General features: G+C 38.5%; 1 long non-coding RNA gene across 7 annotated transcripts in view; it reads right to left on the bottom strand.

Annotated features, from left to right (window-relative positions):
• Positions 1-14,870, bottom strand: part of LOC119916419 — a 30,870-nt gene that overhangs the window by 4,615 nt on the left and 11,385 nt on the right. For 2 of the 7 annotated variants that reach the window (XR_005447103.1, XR_005447102.1), the window contains exon 4: positions 1,871-1,969. The exons of 1 other annotated variant lie outside the window; for it this stretch is intronic. This is a non-coding gene — a long non-coding RNA (uncharacterized LOC119916419). Of the gene's footprint in view, positions 1-2; positions 94-553; positions 705-1,870; positions 1,970-10,451; positions 10,904-11,846; positions 12,429-14,870 lie in introns of those variants that run through there. 4 more of the 7 variants (XR_005447104.1, XR_005447100.1, XR_005447105.1 and 1 more) reach the window with 4 other exon arrangements.

The raw sequence follows: 14,870 nt of genomic DNA, 5'->3' as shown, positions 1-14,870 counted from the left end.
TAGGGAAACTGCACAAACCTGGTGCAAAAGGACCGATGCCTATAGTGCAGTTTTCTGACAGTTACAAGGAACGGATGTTATGTCCTGGTTGTACTAAAAGGAAATAATACAGCTGTGATGAACATAATTTTCAAAGTTGAAAACATCAAAAATAATAAGAAAACATAACATTTGTTTTTTATTTTCTGCACAGAAGCCATCACACTATCCTCAGTCAAGTCTGTCAACTAAATTTAGTGTTAGTGTGAACAAAGACTAAAATATTTCCAGAATTATGTATTCCTGGGGGATCACAGTGATCTATACCATTATACTAGATCTTAAGCAACTAGCATAATAAAGTACACATTGCTTGTTCAAAGTCTGTATTTTTGCATCATGTTTCCTCACATTTCGCTGGTTACTAACCATTCATCTTAGAACTTCTTACAAGTTCTTCAAGATTGTTGTCTGTGCTTAAAATAGAAATACAAGGTGCTAAAGAGTTAGCATAGCTCGCAGCACTGCCAACAATCTGACAAGGAATTATAATGAAATCATAATAATCTATTCTAGTTGGGAGGCTACAAAATAAGACTAATATATCTTATTTACAATATTGCAGTATTTGTGCAGATATGCTAGTGGCTGGGGATGGTTGTGGGAGTTGCTGGTCACTGGGTCACTTTGATTCTTCTTCTGTTTTCAAAGTTTTCCTGCTTTGCCTGAGAAAGTAACCACAAAGTGTTTCATTGCTCATAATGCACATTATCCTGACTTGAATAAACTTTTCCTAATTTACCATATTTTCTATGCTTCTGTAACTCTGCATCGTTTCATGGGAAATAATATGATTTTTTATGATAAACCATATTCGAAAAATCAAACTCTGTCTACCCAAATACTCAAAACATTACATTTTCAATGTGCTAAAACTACTATCGATCAATATGAATACTGGAAAAGAAAGAAAGAAAGATAATAATTAGCTTTGTGTAACGATTTGCAAGCTCTATCACTTTGACCCTTTCAAGATCCTAAATTGTACCTCTCTGAGCAACACCATAACCTGTCATTGTTAAATACTACAAAATATTTTTACCCAAATTCTTAGGTGATAGGTGATAAGAGCAGTTTGAAAACATCAGCTAGGAGTCTAAAATTGTAGCCATGATTATATGATTAAGTTTTAAAATACCTATAACAATTAATTCATATAAGATTATTAGCATCAGGTATAATGAGTGGTTATTGTTTGCTAATTTTTTATATATCACTTACTGGTGAACTGAGATCCCCACTGGGTTTCTTCGTTCCCACCTATGTTGTTCTGACCTGACTTATAACCCCAGTGTTGTTTGGGTAACTGCTGAAATCAAACGTATGGGGGGAAACCTCAGACTTCCTGCACTAAGTGAACATTTCCTTAGTAAACGGTGGGCAGACTGGCTGACAAACTGTGGTCTGTAGGAGACGACCGAGGGGATCCGAGCAGAAGAATGCCCCTTCTGTCCAGGCAGCCAGTGGGATGCCAGTACCTCTTGCACTGTTAACCTCCATCCCTCTGCTGTACAAACCCAGGGAATGTTGTCCCTGCTGCAAGCGCTCTAGTGTGCAACTTGTTACTTTTTCTTTCAATACTTGTGCAAAAAGAAAAGAACAAAACTAAGGGAAGTTCAAGGAACAAGGAGCAAAATGGATAGGAGAGGAGTTAATTATATTGACTTTGCCTGGCTGGAAGTTCAGTAGACTGTAACATATAATTACCATGGCACTATAAAGTGCAGGACTTCACCAGAAATAAACATGACATCTGCAGTAACTCTTACTTTCCTATGCTGTGCACTGACGAAGAGCTATAAACAAACTCACCTAAGTTGAGTTCACCCACCTTTTTTAGCCATGCTAGCGGTGTGGCTCTAGGAATGGCAATGTTGGCCTGTCGGTTGGTCGGTCCACCACTTTGGTCCAGATGGAAATATCTCAACAACTGTTGGATGGATTGTCATGAAATTTTATACAGAATTTTATACATGTTTCCAAAGGTTGAATACTACTGATTTTGGTGATCTTCTGACTTTTCCTCTGGCACCACCATGAGGATAACATTATTGGTTTTTGTTAAATATCTTGACATGAATCACCATGGAACAAATTAATGTCCCCTTCGGGCTAAATTGTAATGACTTGAGTAACTTCTAGCACCATCAGGTCAAATGAGTATTTTTTCCCCAATAAATATATTAATAGTTTGTGACCCAATACCTGCAAAATTAATGGCATTCCATCAGCCTCAGCTGTACTTTGTGTTTAGTGCTAAATAGCAAATGTTAGCAAACTAACAAGCTAAACTAAGACGGTGACATGATAAATATACCTGCTAAACTCCTACATGTTAGAAATGTCACTGTGAGCATGCAAGCATGTTGAGGTGCCTAAATACAGCCTCACAGAGATGCTAGCATGGTTGTAGACTTTGTGTTATTAGACTTCTTATGAGTTCATAATATTTCATATGTTATGGCTTGTAGCGTTAAACTTCTTTTATTGCTTTATTATGATTAATGAATCATTAATCAATGTGTTACAGATTAGAAAAAATAATATTTTTGAGAATGTTTAGGTTGTTGGTTTAGGTTGTGAAAAATAAGGGGTTTAAACTCATGACATCTAGTCTACAATATCAAGAAGTATGCATGGATTTTGGTCCAGATTCAATGCAGTGCTTTTCAAGAAGGTAAGTGGTGGTAAGGTGCTTAAACTGTCCATTGGAGGGGTCTTTCTGATTAATTAAAGAACATAACATAAAAAGGCAAGGTAATTAGAGCTAGCAACCCAAACTGAATTTATTCACATTATTACTGATATATAAACCACTAATTTGATTGTTATCTATTACCATCTCAAACACAACCTTCGTACTGAACTACAGCTAGTGTTGCAGGTTAAATCCCAAAAATTAATATCAGTGCTCTGCGGTGCAAGAAATGGAAAAACTTCCCTTTGTACAGTAAAATAATAAATGACAGCCACCATTTTAAAATGAATGTAACATTTTGCAAGTGTAAGCTTACAATTCTAGTTCAAATTTCTAAGCCATTTTAAGTTTAAATTATTATATATATATATACAGTGTTTTCATTGATGATTTTATTTTTATTTGTTGTGTTGGTTTTTTGGTAAGATTATGTATTCTAGGCACATGGACTCTTGCATCTTTGCTACCTTTAAATAGGTCTTGGAATTTATTGTGCTATCCTTAACATTTTTGCATTTGTGTGTGATCTACAACTAGTAATTAAGCCTTTAGTTATCACTTATAAACCCTTTATAAAAAATGCCTTATGAGAAGTGTGGTACACACTTTTATTCCAAGAAAAAGAGTGAACATATGATTCATTTTGCTTTGTAATAATACTTTACAATGATCATTGACTAGGGGGCACTTTTATACTGTACAATTGCATCAGTGGCTATAGAATTCATCATCAGTGTAGTTTACACTTCTACGGTGTTAAACATTTCAACTTTCTAGTATTTGCAGCAAGGAAGTACTGAGAACTAGGGAACCTGTCACTCCCCTTAGAAATTTAACTTTGTAGAAAACCAAGTAATTTCAGCTAAAATGGGCAGATCTGAGGAGGAATTTCAGTTTTTCTTGACCAGCACAAGCACCACCTCAACCCCCTCCCTGCTTTTTCCTCTTGCAGGCGGCTCCCACATGTTTAGACACGCTCTTACATCAGGAGAGGCCCAGAGGGTCGGATCTTAAAAACAAAGTCCACTCTTTCCACTGTCTCAGCCACTTTGTTCAGCATTCTCTATCCAGCAGATGCACACTTTTAAATGCAATTTCAGGGGCTGTAGTTCAAAGCAAATCTGGTAACCAAAAACTTTTATTTATATAAAGCGAACAGTAAACTCGCAAAATAATGTAGTGGCAGGATTGGCTCAGAGAGTATTCATGTTGCTAGGGTCTCGTCTCAGCCAGCTTTCCTTCTTTTCCAGATGTTGGAGCTCCTCCCCGCTGGCTTGCTGCAGCCTCCCACAGCTTGAACCCAGCCAACAATCACAGCTGCTACCAATCTGAAGACTCTCAAACGAAAGTTTCAGACGACCCAGATGAGAGGAAGACCCAGTCTGATGATTGCACGCAGGATCTGACTGGGCTTAAAGGCATGAGCATCACAAAAAGCGACGCCATTTTTTAAGGGTCACTCCTACTTAACTAGTATCTTATAGTAAAGTATGATGCACTTGATAGATGAAAACTTTCTATCAATCTTTCAATTTTACCATAAATGGGGTTTTGAAGCCAAATGTACAAATGTACTACACAGGGAAGATAAAAAATGGATTCCTTCATTTCTGTTTCTGTGGATTAATCCAAATCAGACTGAAGTTGTTCTCTACACAGATCAAAGACCCTCTTCTCTGATGTCGGCTAAAAGCTGATGCTTGAGGCCAGCTTTCTGTTGAGCTAAACAGAAAATCCAAGGAAAATGGCATCTTCCCCAAATCTTCCTCCTGCCTGAAAAATCTGTCTACAATATGAAACAGTACTGGTCCACATGTCAGCGCAGTTAAAGCTCAAACTAGCAACTGTACATAATGTTTAGGTCAGTTTTGCATTCTCTAAACTCCACTCAGTCATGTAATTGTTATATTTACAGAAGTTAGCACACAACTTAAATTTAGTCTGAAACAACTAATTGATTAATTAAGAAAATAATTGCCAAATATTTTGATAACTGATTAACAGTTGTCAACAGTTTCAGCTTTTCACTTATGAGGATTTCCTGCTTTTCTTTGCCATGTATGATATGAACCTAGACATTAGGTATTTGTATTGTTGGTTGGGAAAAAACAAACAACGTAATTATTTCTGACACTTTTTGAGCAATATTATCATATATTGTCATATATTTGGAATTTATGGCCACCTGATGAATGTAAGTCATGTACTCACTCTATTTTAGCTCTGTTTTGGTTTATACCATCTCCTGAGATATCTGGCTCTTTAGCTACTAAATGTTCCAAAATGTTCACCAGATAGCTGCTTACTGTGTCTGCTGTTGCTGGTGTATCTTGGCAGTCCTCTATTTTCCCTTTTCAGCTGTTTGGAATTTTTCCTGTGAGGCTGCTCTGCACATTTGATTATAAATTATGTTGCATGTTAGAGATTGGATGAGAGCGAGGAGGCTAGAATATGAAAGGCCAGAAAAAGAGAACATTTGGAGCTGAACTTTGTATGAGGCGGTACCATATCTTTTGCAAATGAGTCATAGTAAGTATTCACTCTGTCTGCTTCTCCAGTCAAGCTCCTGCTCCATTGTTAAGTATGTGAGAGAGACAAAGACTGTATCATGAGCATACAGAGTATACTCCACCTCTGCACCTGGCAACAACAAACAGCTGACCTTTGACACCCAGGTAGTCTTTAGAGATCCCAACAATGACACGAAGGTCCCACTTCAACCTCAGCGTTTCTGTCCTTTTAAGTGCAACAGAGCAACTGGGAGGGAGACATTGTTATAGAGAAAACAAAAGTAATCACCACCTGCTAAACCACAAAGCCACAACAGTCTATTATGTGATCATAGTTTACAGTGTTTCAGAACAGTACTGAGGATAACAATCTCTGGCTTGCATCCACAACTGACAATGTTAGATGGTGGTCAGGTTAAGGACAAGATTTCAGGAATTTTGCAAATAAATAATTACACAGGATATGTTAATACTGAAAGAATCATGTGAAACTTTAATTTACCTTGCACAAAAGAGGGAGAAGCCCACATTAAATTAATAATAAAGATCCTGTGGTTGAATCAAAGAGTTAATCTCTTTGCTCTTTCACACCCATCTGTGACTACAGCTCCTCCTTCCAGAGGATGCTTAAGACATGATCCAGAGTTCTCATGTTTCACCATTTCGTCTTGAAGCCTCCCTACCACCACCACCACCACCACCACCACCACCTCCACCTTCCCCTTGGCCCAATCTCCACTCAGCCTAATGCATCCGCATTCGTTTCTGCTCTGTGTTTACATGGTGAGCCAGCTTGTGAAGTTGGGGTGAGACAAAATGCTAGAGAAAGTATGCACCAGAGGGGGCTCTTCAGTGGGTGTGATCCCAGCCAACCCTCATAAGGAGATGATGTCTTAACACAGGGTTTGGATACAGACAGTATACTAGAGTTTATGTGGCATTTTTCCTTATCCGAATACATCCTCTAAAGATAGAACATGTTAAATTTTAAACCCCTTGGGACAAACTTGTGATTTTGGACTATACAGATACTTGACTTGAGTTATGCCTCAGCAGAAAAGAAGCCTGAACTTACTCAGCAAAGGAGTAAACTAATATTAAACATGATTAACGTCATAAAAAATATATATTTATAAGCAGAGGTAGGCAACAGAAATGTCTTATTTGCAATGCATTTTCTTTATCTCAGTCAACTGTCCAACATTTGTTCCAAGGCCCACTTTTACCACAAGTGTTACACAGTTTGCTGAGACATGCTTAGGTCTTGATCTTCGCACACCAACTGTTTACTTTCCACTTCGCACAGATTTGAGAAACATTTGGCCAGAAGGTGGCATAGTCAAGTCCTTCATGGATTCTAATGCCCTTTAATTTAGATGAATATTTTGGCCACATAATGTAAACTGTGCTAAAAACCGCAAGGCATAAAGTGCCAAGGCTGCAACATAAGAATGATGTTATTATAAATTTAATTATTAGGGTTCACCCTTCAGGATAACTGGACTACTATCACTACTCTGCCAGTGCTATTCCTATGAGGTTAAGAAACAAACACATGGGCACAGTTCAGGATGTCATCTGTTGTGTCTCAGCACCGGTCTCCAGCTGACACTAAATCCTCTGTCCTGATCTCCTGTAAAAAAAAGTGAAAGCTTTGCTCTCACATCGGCAGAGGCTGTTTTTTCTGGCCTCTGCTCACTGGCCCTGGATCTGAGGACAAGGCCTCCAGCATGACGATCCCAGAGGGGTCGTACCTACATGTTTGTTACTTCAGCACTGAGACTGTGTTAGCAGGATGATCTCTCAGGTTAGATTACATCTAAAATATCAGGAACTGTTTTGTAGTCATTATTCTATTCATTATATACAACCTTTTTAAAGCTTTACATACATTTTGAACCAGTCATTTTCAGCTTTGTCCTCCTGAAATAATGTGAGCTAAAGAATGAGAAAAGACTGGAGGTTATGCTCTTCTCATGATTCAACCTTTCTGAACTGTTTGGCATGCCAGTAGGCTGAGTATGATTAAACTCCAGCAGTGAAAATGCTGCACCATAGACAAAGACATCACTGGCACCACAATTAGAGACTCCACATTTTGCTTCCTGATCAAAGCCTTTTTTATGTCCTTCATGCCAATGAGTGTATAGTTATATATGTATATATATATATATATATAACAAATTTCTCACTTTTATGCTTTAAAAAAGGGGCTTTTTTATTTGTATTTTTTTCCCCCTGAGGATTCCTGATAATTATTCACTGCTTTCAGACATCAATCCCCACAAACACAGAACGTTTTAAGAGTTGGGAGTGGCAGACTCAGGAAGAAAGGTATATATTAAAATTACCCCCCCAAAAAGTCAAATTAATTTTAATATCTATATTCATTAAAGCATATCATCAATTCACAAATGTTAAGTACTCATGTTATAGAGACTATATAGCCAGTGGAGCTGTTTATGGGTGGAATATACGTAGCTACAGGTAATATAAAAGAGGCAGCCTACTTGTTATGGCTTGTACGGCCCTAAAGGTACTAGAGCAACAAACTGAGATTGTAGGAATCACCATCTCTCTCTCTTCAAACACACACATATACACACACACACACACACACACACACACACACACACACACAACAAAGAATGAGGCTTATCTTGGCACAATTTACTACAATACATGTGACAAGAATTAATGATTGATAACAAGAACTAGAGGTGAAACATGTATGCTGATGAGAGTGAAAGTTCATTCATGAATTTCTAAAATCGTAACTCAAGGGTGACTTACTTAGCAAACTCCATACGCTGATGAAGAAGTCGAAAGCTCTGTAAAAAGCTATAAAAGTAGACCATGAGAATGATTTCTTCAAAGTATTCAGACCACAGAATAAAAATTCTCCATTACAAGTAAACCACTTGTATGTGAATAGTTACTTCAGTAAGAGCTCATGCTAAGGACAGGACATTTCCAGAATGCATAATGTATACATTTTTAAGAGTTTGTTACACATGACAGAACTAACTACTTTTGGGACATTTAATCTATAGCAATGCATTCTTTTTGATTAGTTGACACTGTACAGTCTAAAAATATAGGTAGAGTGTAAAGTTGCATAAAATGGAAATACAAAATGGTACGAGTGCTAAAAGTACGAGTAGCCTACACCAAAACACCATTTCAAGTGGCTTGTTACTTGCCCTATTTCAGATAACTATTTAAATTATCTGTAGCGCATAGTCTAAAGTGCATTAGGGTGTGTCCATCTCCACATTTGCAAGTTAAAGGACACATTAATCTGGGCGCAAACTAAAAAGGAGACCTATTATACTGCTTTTCCAGTCCTATATTGTAGTTCTGTGACTCCTGTATGGCACCTTTGCATGGTTCAAAGTTCAAAATATTTTCTGTATTATACTGGCTCTTCATGTAGGCCTTTATTTCAGCCTCTGGCTGAAACAAGCTGTAGATGCTCCTGTCTCTTTAACCCCCCCCTCTCAAAGCCCACTGTCTTGTGATTGGCCAAGACCTGAAGCATGTTACCAGGATGTTGTTGTCGCTGGGCGGTACAGACAGACTGAGAGTTGCTGTGCGGAGCAAATGACCATATATGGAACACCGGCTTGGTCTAGCCGAGGTTTTTGCTCACAGGGATTTCTTTTAAATACTTTAACCTGATTATTTGAAGCTTTGGCTATGTTCAACATGAACATCCAACATTGTAACATTGTAGATAAGTCATAAAATATGGAAAAGCATAGAAGGTCTCCTTTAAGAGGTTGCCTTTTAATTAATCATAGGTGTGTTCCGGACATAACATGAATTAAACCAATCACAATGTTTTCCTGGTGGATTTCCTGGTGCTATTTAAATTGCAGATTAATGGTGCATTATAAAAGCCATAATAATATATAAATAAATAAAACAGTGTGATGCAGCGAGAGAGAGAGTGAGTGCACAAGTGTGACTGAAGTGTCAACGTTATTTAAAAACTTTGTTATTCTGTTACTCTACAGTTCTGTGGTTTATCAGTGAAGTGTATGAGCTACACTGCTGACTGGAGTCTCTGTTAACAGTGACAGACAGATAGATCCGTGTTATAAATACTTATCTGGTCGCAAATCACATCTCTATCTTCCAGGTGATTTCTTTTTTGTGTGTTGAAATGATGTTTAAATGTTTTCTTTAACAATTTACTGATTACAAAATCTGCTGTCAGTAAATCCTGACCGATCCAATCGGAGTGTGGGAAATGTATATAATCAATGAAGTTACGTTGCTGTGCCTTGGCGTAAATGCGAACAGCATCTCTGTTAATGGGGAGCATCTTGCTATCTGAATGATGCACAATTTGAATAGCTGGAAAATACTGCACCACTGACTTCAGACCAGGGTTTTGTTGGTCAGTGGCACAGTCACTTTCTGCTGCCTCAAGATAGCAATGCGCCAAAAATGCACCTGACCACACCTCATTTTAAGACAAACTCTCCCATGGACGCACAGATGGACGCTAAGTGACTGTCTCAGGAAGCACAAGCGCACCTAAATGACAAACCACAAAATGTACCATTTGTTTGAATGTCAAGAATGCCAACAGGTACATTAATATGCAAAGTAACAATCACACAGTTAGTGATTGTAGGCTAGTATGCATTATTGTTAAACTACATGTTGATCTTATCCATCACAGTAATCTGGTGTGAGTTGAGGTGTAGGGATAGTTACTCACTGAGTGCATTTTAAGTGAATTGTAAGTATTTTGGTGTTTCTCAGTCACAGTGAAGATGAAATTAGTCAGGCAGATAATTGTCATGAGAAAACATGACAAGAAACTGTATGTCTATGAGGGCATATACAAACTTTTTTCTGTGACTAAACTGACTGACTCTTCCAGGAGTGTTTTCATTTTTCCTCCTTTTTGTCCGTTTTGTTTCCGAAGCTGAAGTCACAGTGCAGAGCTGAGCATAATGCAGCCAGCAGCACAGGGTAAGTGATTCCAGATGCTTTAAAAATTAAACTCATGTGCTGGGACAGAACAAAAATATGTTCCCCTTTCTCTAATTTATCCAAGTTATTCTCTGTTGCTGTCATACCTATTTTCCTGTCCTGCTTTCACTCACACAAAAAAAGCACTTAGAGAATGTGACCTGTGTTTTTGGGTAACATTTGGGCATGAAAATGTCAAAAAAAAGGGCCTTCCCTCAAACAGTGATATCAGATTTCATGAATATGGAGCAAAACATTTAGGAACATTTGGAACAAAAGCAGTCCTGGTTAGAGTGGGAGGAGTATCTCAGGGCTATAATGTTTTCTTAAATTTTACCACTGTGAACTAGACAATAAAAACCTCTGCACGTCACACAAAAACTACACTACATTTACATGCATCAACAAAAACAGCCTCCGTTGATTTGACAGCCCAAAGACAAATTGTATGATTTCATGGTGCAGTATTTGTTAGTTTTTATGAAGTAAATCACTCCTATGGGCAAGGCAGGGAGAGGCTGGGTGGGACTGGGCTGGGTTTAGCAGGTGGGAAGTTGGAGTCTGACACAAGGTCTGCACTCCTACCTCGTGAACTCTCAGGAGAGACGCCCCAGGGTGACTACTCTTTTGACAGGGTGCTTCTCTCCCTCCCACTGCTTAGAGATGTCTAAGGGGAAACAGGGAGGGGGGTGTAAAGTCAAATAAAGAACTTCAGCAATGCGCAAGACAGGTAGAGACAGGACAAAAAAATTAAAGGAGAGAGAAAGGAAGAGATGGCAAAATGTGTTAACAGAGGTCGAGAGTGAAGATGTGGCAGACCAAAAGAAAGGGAAACAGATGAAGCATAGCCTAAACAATGAAATCTTGAGCTGAATGCTTAATGCAAAAACTGTTCTTATGTTTCAACAGCTGAGTGCAGTCAGAGTGGACACATGCAGTATCATCCCAACAAATTATATTAAACAACATAACTATTTCTATTCCAGATGAGGGGGAAAGCACACTGCTTTTGGCAAATAAGTCTTGTAAAACGGCTGAGCTCCAGAAAAACTGTTTGGAGGAGGAATGCAGACTGTTGAGTGTCTTGACATGTTGAGGGAGAGATGGTAGGCTGAGACGAGACGAGTGCTGGAGGTTTACATCCTCCATAATCTCAGCGGTTAATATGTAAAATATCTATAGCAAATTGCGAGATCACAGGTTTTTAGCATGACAATGAGCCTCCTTACCATATCATCCTCATAATTTCTTTACCTCAAAATACCACTTTAGATTTGTTATACGCAATCTATTTTTTTCACAGGTTTTCAAGAAAATATTATTCAAAAATAAAAATAAAAGTGTTGCTTAAACCTAACAATAACCCAGGTAGCTGTCATTAGTCATTACAGTCAGAGGGGTGTGAAGGGGTAGGAAGCTGTGGATCCTGTCCTAAATGTGGGTGGCCTCTGTCATTATCAGGTTAAGTATAACCATTGAACTTAATTAAAAGTCTATCCTCTGTGACTTAAAGTCACACGCTGAAGTGATTCTGAAATTGGGAGGCGCACACTTGATAACCCAATGATGACATACCTGTCTTTACTTAAACATCCAAGCCAGGCGTCCACTCTCTGTGGCTACTTGCTTTATTTTGACAGTATGTGGGATAGTGAAATCAAATCCTGTACATTAATATTTTGTAATCTGCAGATTATTATCTGTTATAGGACTTTCAAATTCTTTCTAAAAACTAAATCCATCTGTTTTGAATGAACTCAGATATTTGGTGCATGGCAAAGATGATTCACCTTGCTTCACAAAAGTGTTTCCTTCATCAAAAAACACTGTAACCGTCATGCAGCGAAGATTTCAATATAGAAATATGATCTCCTTTTCTTGTCAGATATTTATTTTCAAATAAATTCTCAATAAGCTCTAATCTAATAAATACTGTAGCTTTTCATCCATAGTGTAGTACAGTAATAAAAGCAGCATCAACACTGACTGGGAACAAAGTGTAGGTTAGTGGTGTCAGAGGGTAGTGTAAGTGCATATTCATCCACCATCATCATACAAACTCAATTTTGCCAGAACGGACTGCTCCTCCCCCCCTCTGTGGTCGATTCTTAAATTTTTTTTGTCGTGACACTGTTTTTGTTCCTCCTCTTTGCATCTCAGCCAAGGATACTCCCTTTGTTGATGTGGCAGGCCTGGGAATTGAAAAGTTGATACTTCATGTCAGGCAAAGAAGAGCACCTCCCCTTTTTTTTTTACACTTTTGCTTGCAAACGTGGACAGAAAAGAAAAAAAATTGGGAAGCTAACACAATGACACAGAATGTCAGGTTTAACAAATGGCTAGTATTTGACATAGTAATTGGCCAGCAAACACCAGCCATCCAGACATGCAGACCCTGTCTGTTCAGTCAGTTTTATTTAATTTATACACATTTATACTTATTAAGTAGTGGCCTTTGAAGAGCAAAAGTAAAGATGGATAAAAGAGGCCGTTAATACACAATTGCCTTCATGTTCTCAATGTAATCAGAAACTACCCCCAAATTGTGTCCCTATAACCCCAGCTTCATTTTATTATTTGATTCTCTGGGGATACAAGGAAAAACTACTTAATGTGTTATCAGTAAATAATTTGATTTCCATACACTGCACCAATCATGAGCCAGGAAAAAGGAACAAAACTCTCATGGCCTTCAGTTTCTCCAACATGTAAGTCTGTCCAGGGGAGAGACAGCTAATAAATGACAGAAAAAGGTGCGCTTCAGAGCCAGTGAACGAGCTCTTAGTGAGTTTCCATGATGTGATGTGGTAAGAGAGAACAACCAGACATCTTGACTTTCATTCCAAAGCACAGCTGAACACAAACCAGGGAGGGACATGACAGTAATCTAAATATGGGCAACCGGCTGGAGCCAATCAGAACCTAAGCATCCATTACCTCCGCCCACTCCCAACTCACCCCAAACCCTCTACCATTGCTTATTGTAGTTAAACATGTGACGTGGACACCTCAAAAGCTGCTGTTTCTCCTTCCCATCCCTAACCCGTCTGGCTGTTCTTTTCTATATATCGTCCATGGTATTTCCTCTGAAGAGACAGTCTGTGTCCTAGCTGAAACACTGAAGCTGTGCAATAAACACAACAATAATGTCAGCAGACATTTCTCTCAGTATCCTGACTCCATCAATAATTCACTTTAGCATCAACCCAAATTTTCGTTTGACTTACTTTTCCATGCTCATAAATTTGTTTCTATTTGCAAAACAGACAACCAAATTCGGCATAAAAATCCCAGGGTTTAACGGTTCCACACATGCAGTTAGTCAAGTCAAAACTTGGACACCAGGTTTCTCCATTTGAGCTGTGACGTGGAATCGTAACCCAGATTTTGCAGTTTCATGTGGGCCGACCTGAGTAGAGGTTAAATTCTTGTAGTGTTCATCTCGGCTTTAAGGTGTTGTCCAGTTGAATCAGGGTACCCCTCCCCCTGAGCAGCTGCTAGCGCCACATAAATTGTGTTTCTCCTTATTACCGACAGAAGGCGTTTAAACTTCACATACCTACATTGGGTCAAATCTTGAACTGCAAAGCTGCTTTTCAGTTAGATGATATCTTATACTAGAATTAAGTAGCCACACAATATACCAGGCAGCAATGGTGCAGTCATGTCAGCATCTCATAAAGCGTAAGTGCCAGCTCACTGTGTTGCACATATGGAGGTTACAGGCAGGGGGTCAGGGTTTACACATGCATGGTTTAACTGACAACATAACATCTCCTCCAGTTTGAAGATGTATAAAACCTGCCAGCCCATCTTTGGTACCCTTGCCGCTCTGCCGGCCGTATGCAACCCATTAACTGAGTGGAAGCAGGCTGCTTTATGAAGCCCTGACACTGGGGAGCCTGATCCTGACTTAGCTTAATCTGCTGAATAACCAGCAAAAGCCCAGTGGCAGCAATCAGCACTTTTGGCTGTGTAGAAAAGAGACACCTTAATCACCTTAAATTATTTTTGATAATAGATTAGATTACATTTACAGGGAGACTCCTGCTCATTCGGTTAAAAAGCTTAAACATGTTTTGTCTGACCAATAGTCATATAGTATAATATTAATTGCCAACTATTGATAATTTTATCAAAGTAGTTGTCAATTAATTAATAATTGTTGCAACTCTAAATTCATCTAAATTTATTCTAAATTCACTTGACATTGTTGATAGTTGTCTCTCAACAAAGTATAACTCATTCTGCAATCATATCATGGCGTCACACAATTAATCTCTTCTGTCTTATAAGTATAAGTATGTACTAGTTTTATTTAGGTGGATAAGTCACAAAAGTGATGATATTGTCCTGTGTCTGCTGTCAGCTTTTTTAAAAGCTACAATATCTATATTCTTTAATAAACAATGGATAAAATGACTGTATTATATGAAAGGGGTCGCTCGTAGCGACAAACCCAGAAAGAATTATGACTTGACTGCAGTTTCCCTCGGCTGTGCAGAGCATTTTAGCATCTCTTGGCTCATTGTTTTGGTTTTCCACCCAGCAACTTAACTGTTCTAGTTCAGTTCAGTTTTAGTCTCATTTCTTGCCACAGCAGGTAGCTGTTTTCAATGAAGCTCTGAAAACAA

The sequence above is a fragment of the Micropterus salmoides genome, unplaced genomic scaffold (assembly GCF_014851395.1).
Source record: "Micropterus salmoides isolate LMB-PRFRI ecotype aquatic unplaced genomic scaffold, ASM1485139v1 Ms_hic_scaffold_21, whole genome shotgun sequence".
In the NCBI taxonomy this organism is placed as follows: Eukaryota; Metazoa; Chordata; class Actinopteri; order Centrarchiformes; family Centrarchidae; genus Micropterus; species Micropterus salmoides.
The sequence above is the reverse complement of the archived record's forward strand: the minus strand, read 5'-3'. Positions and strand labels throughout refer to the sequence as shown.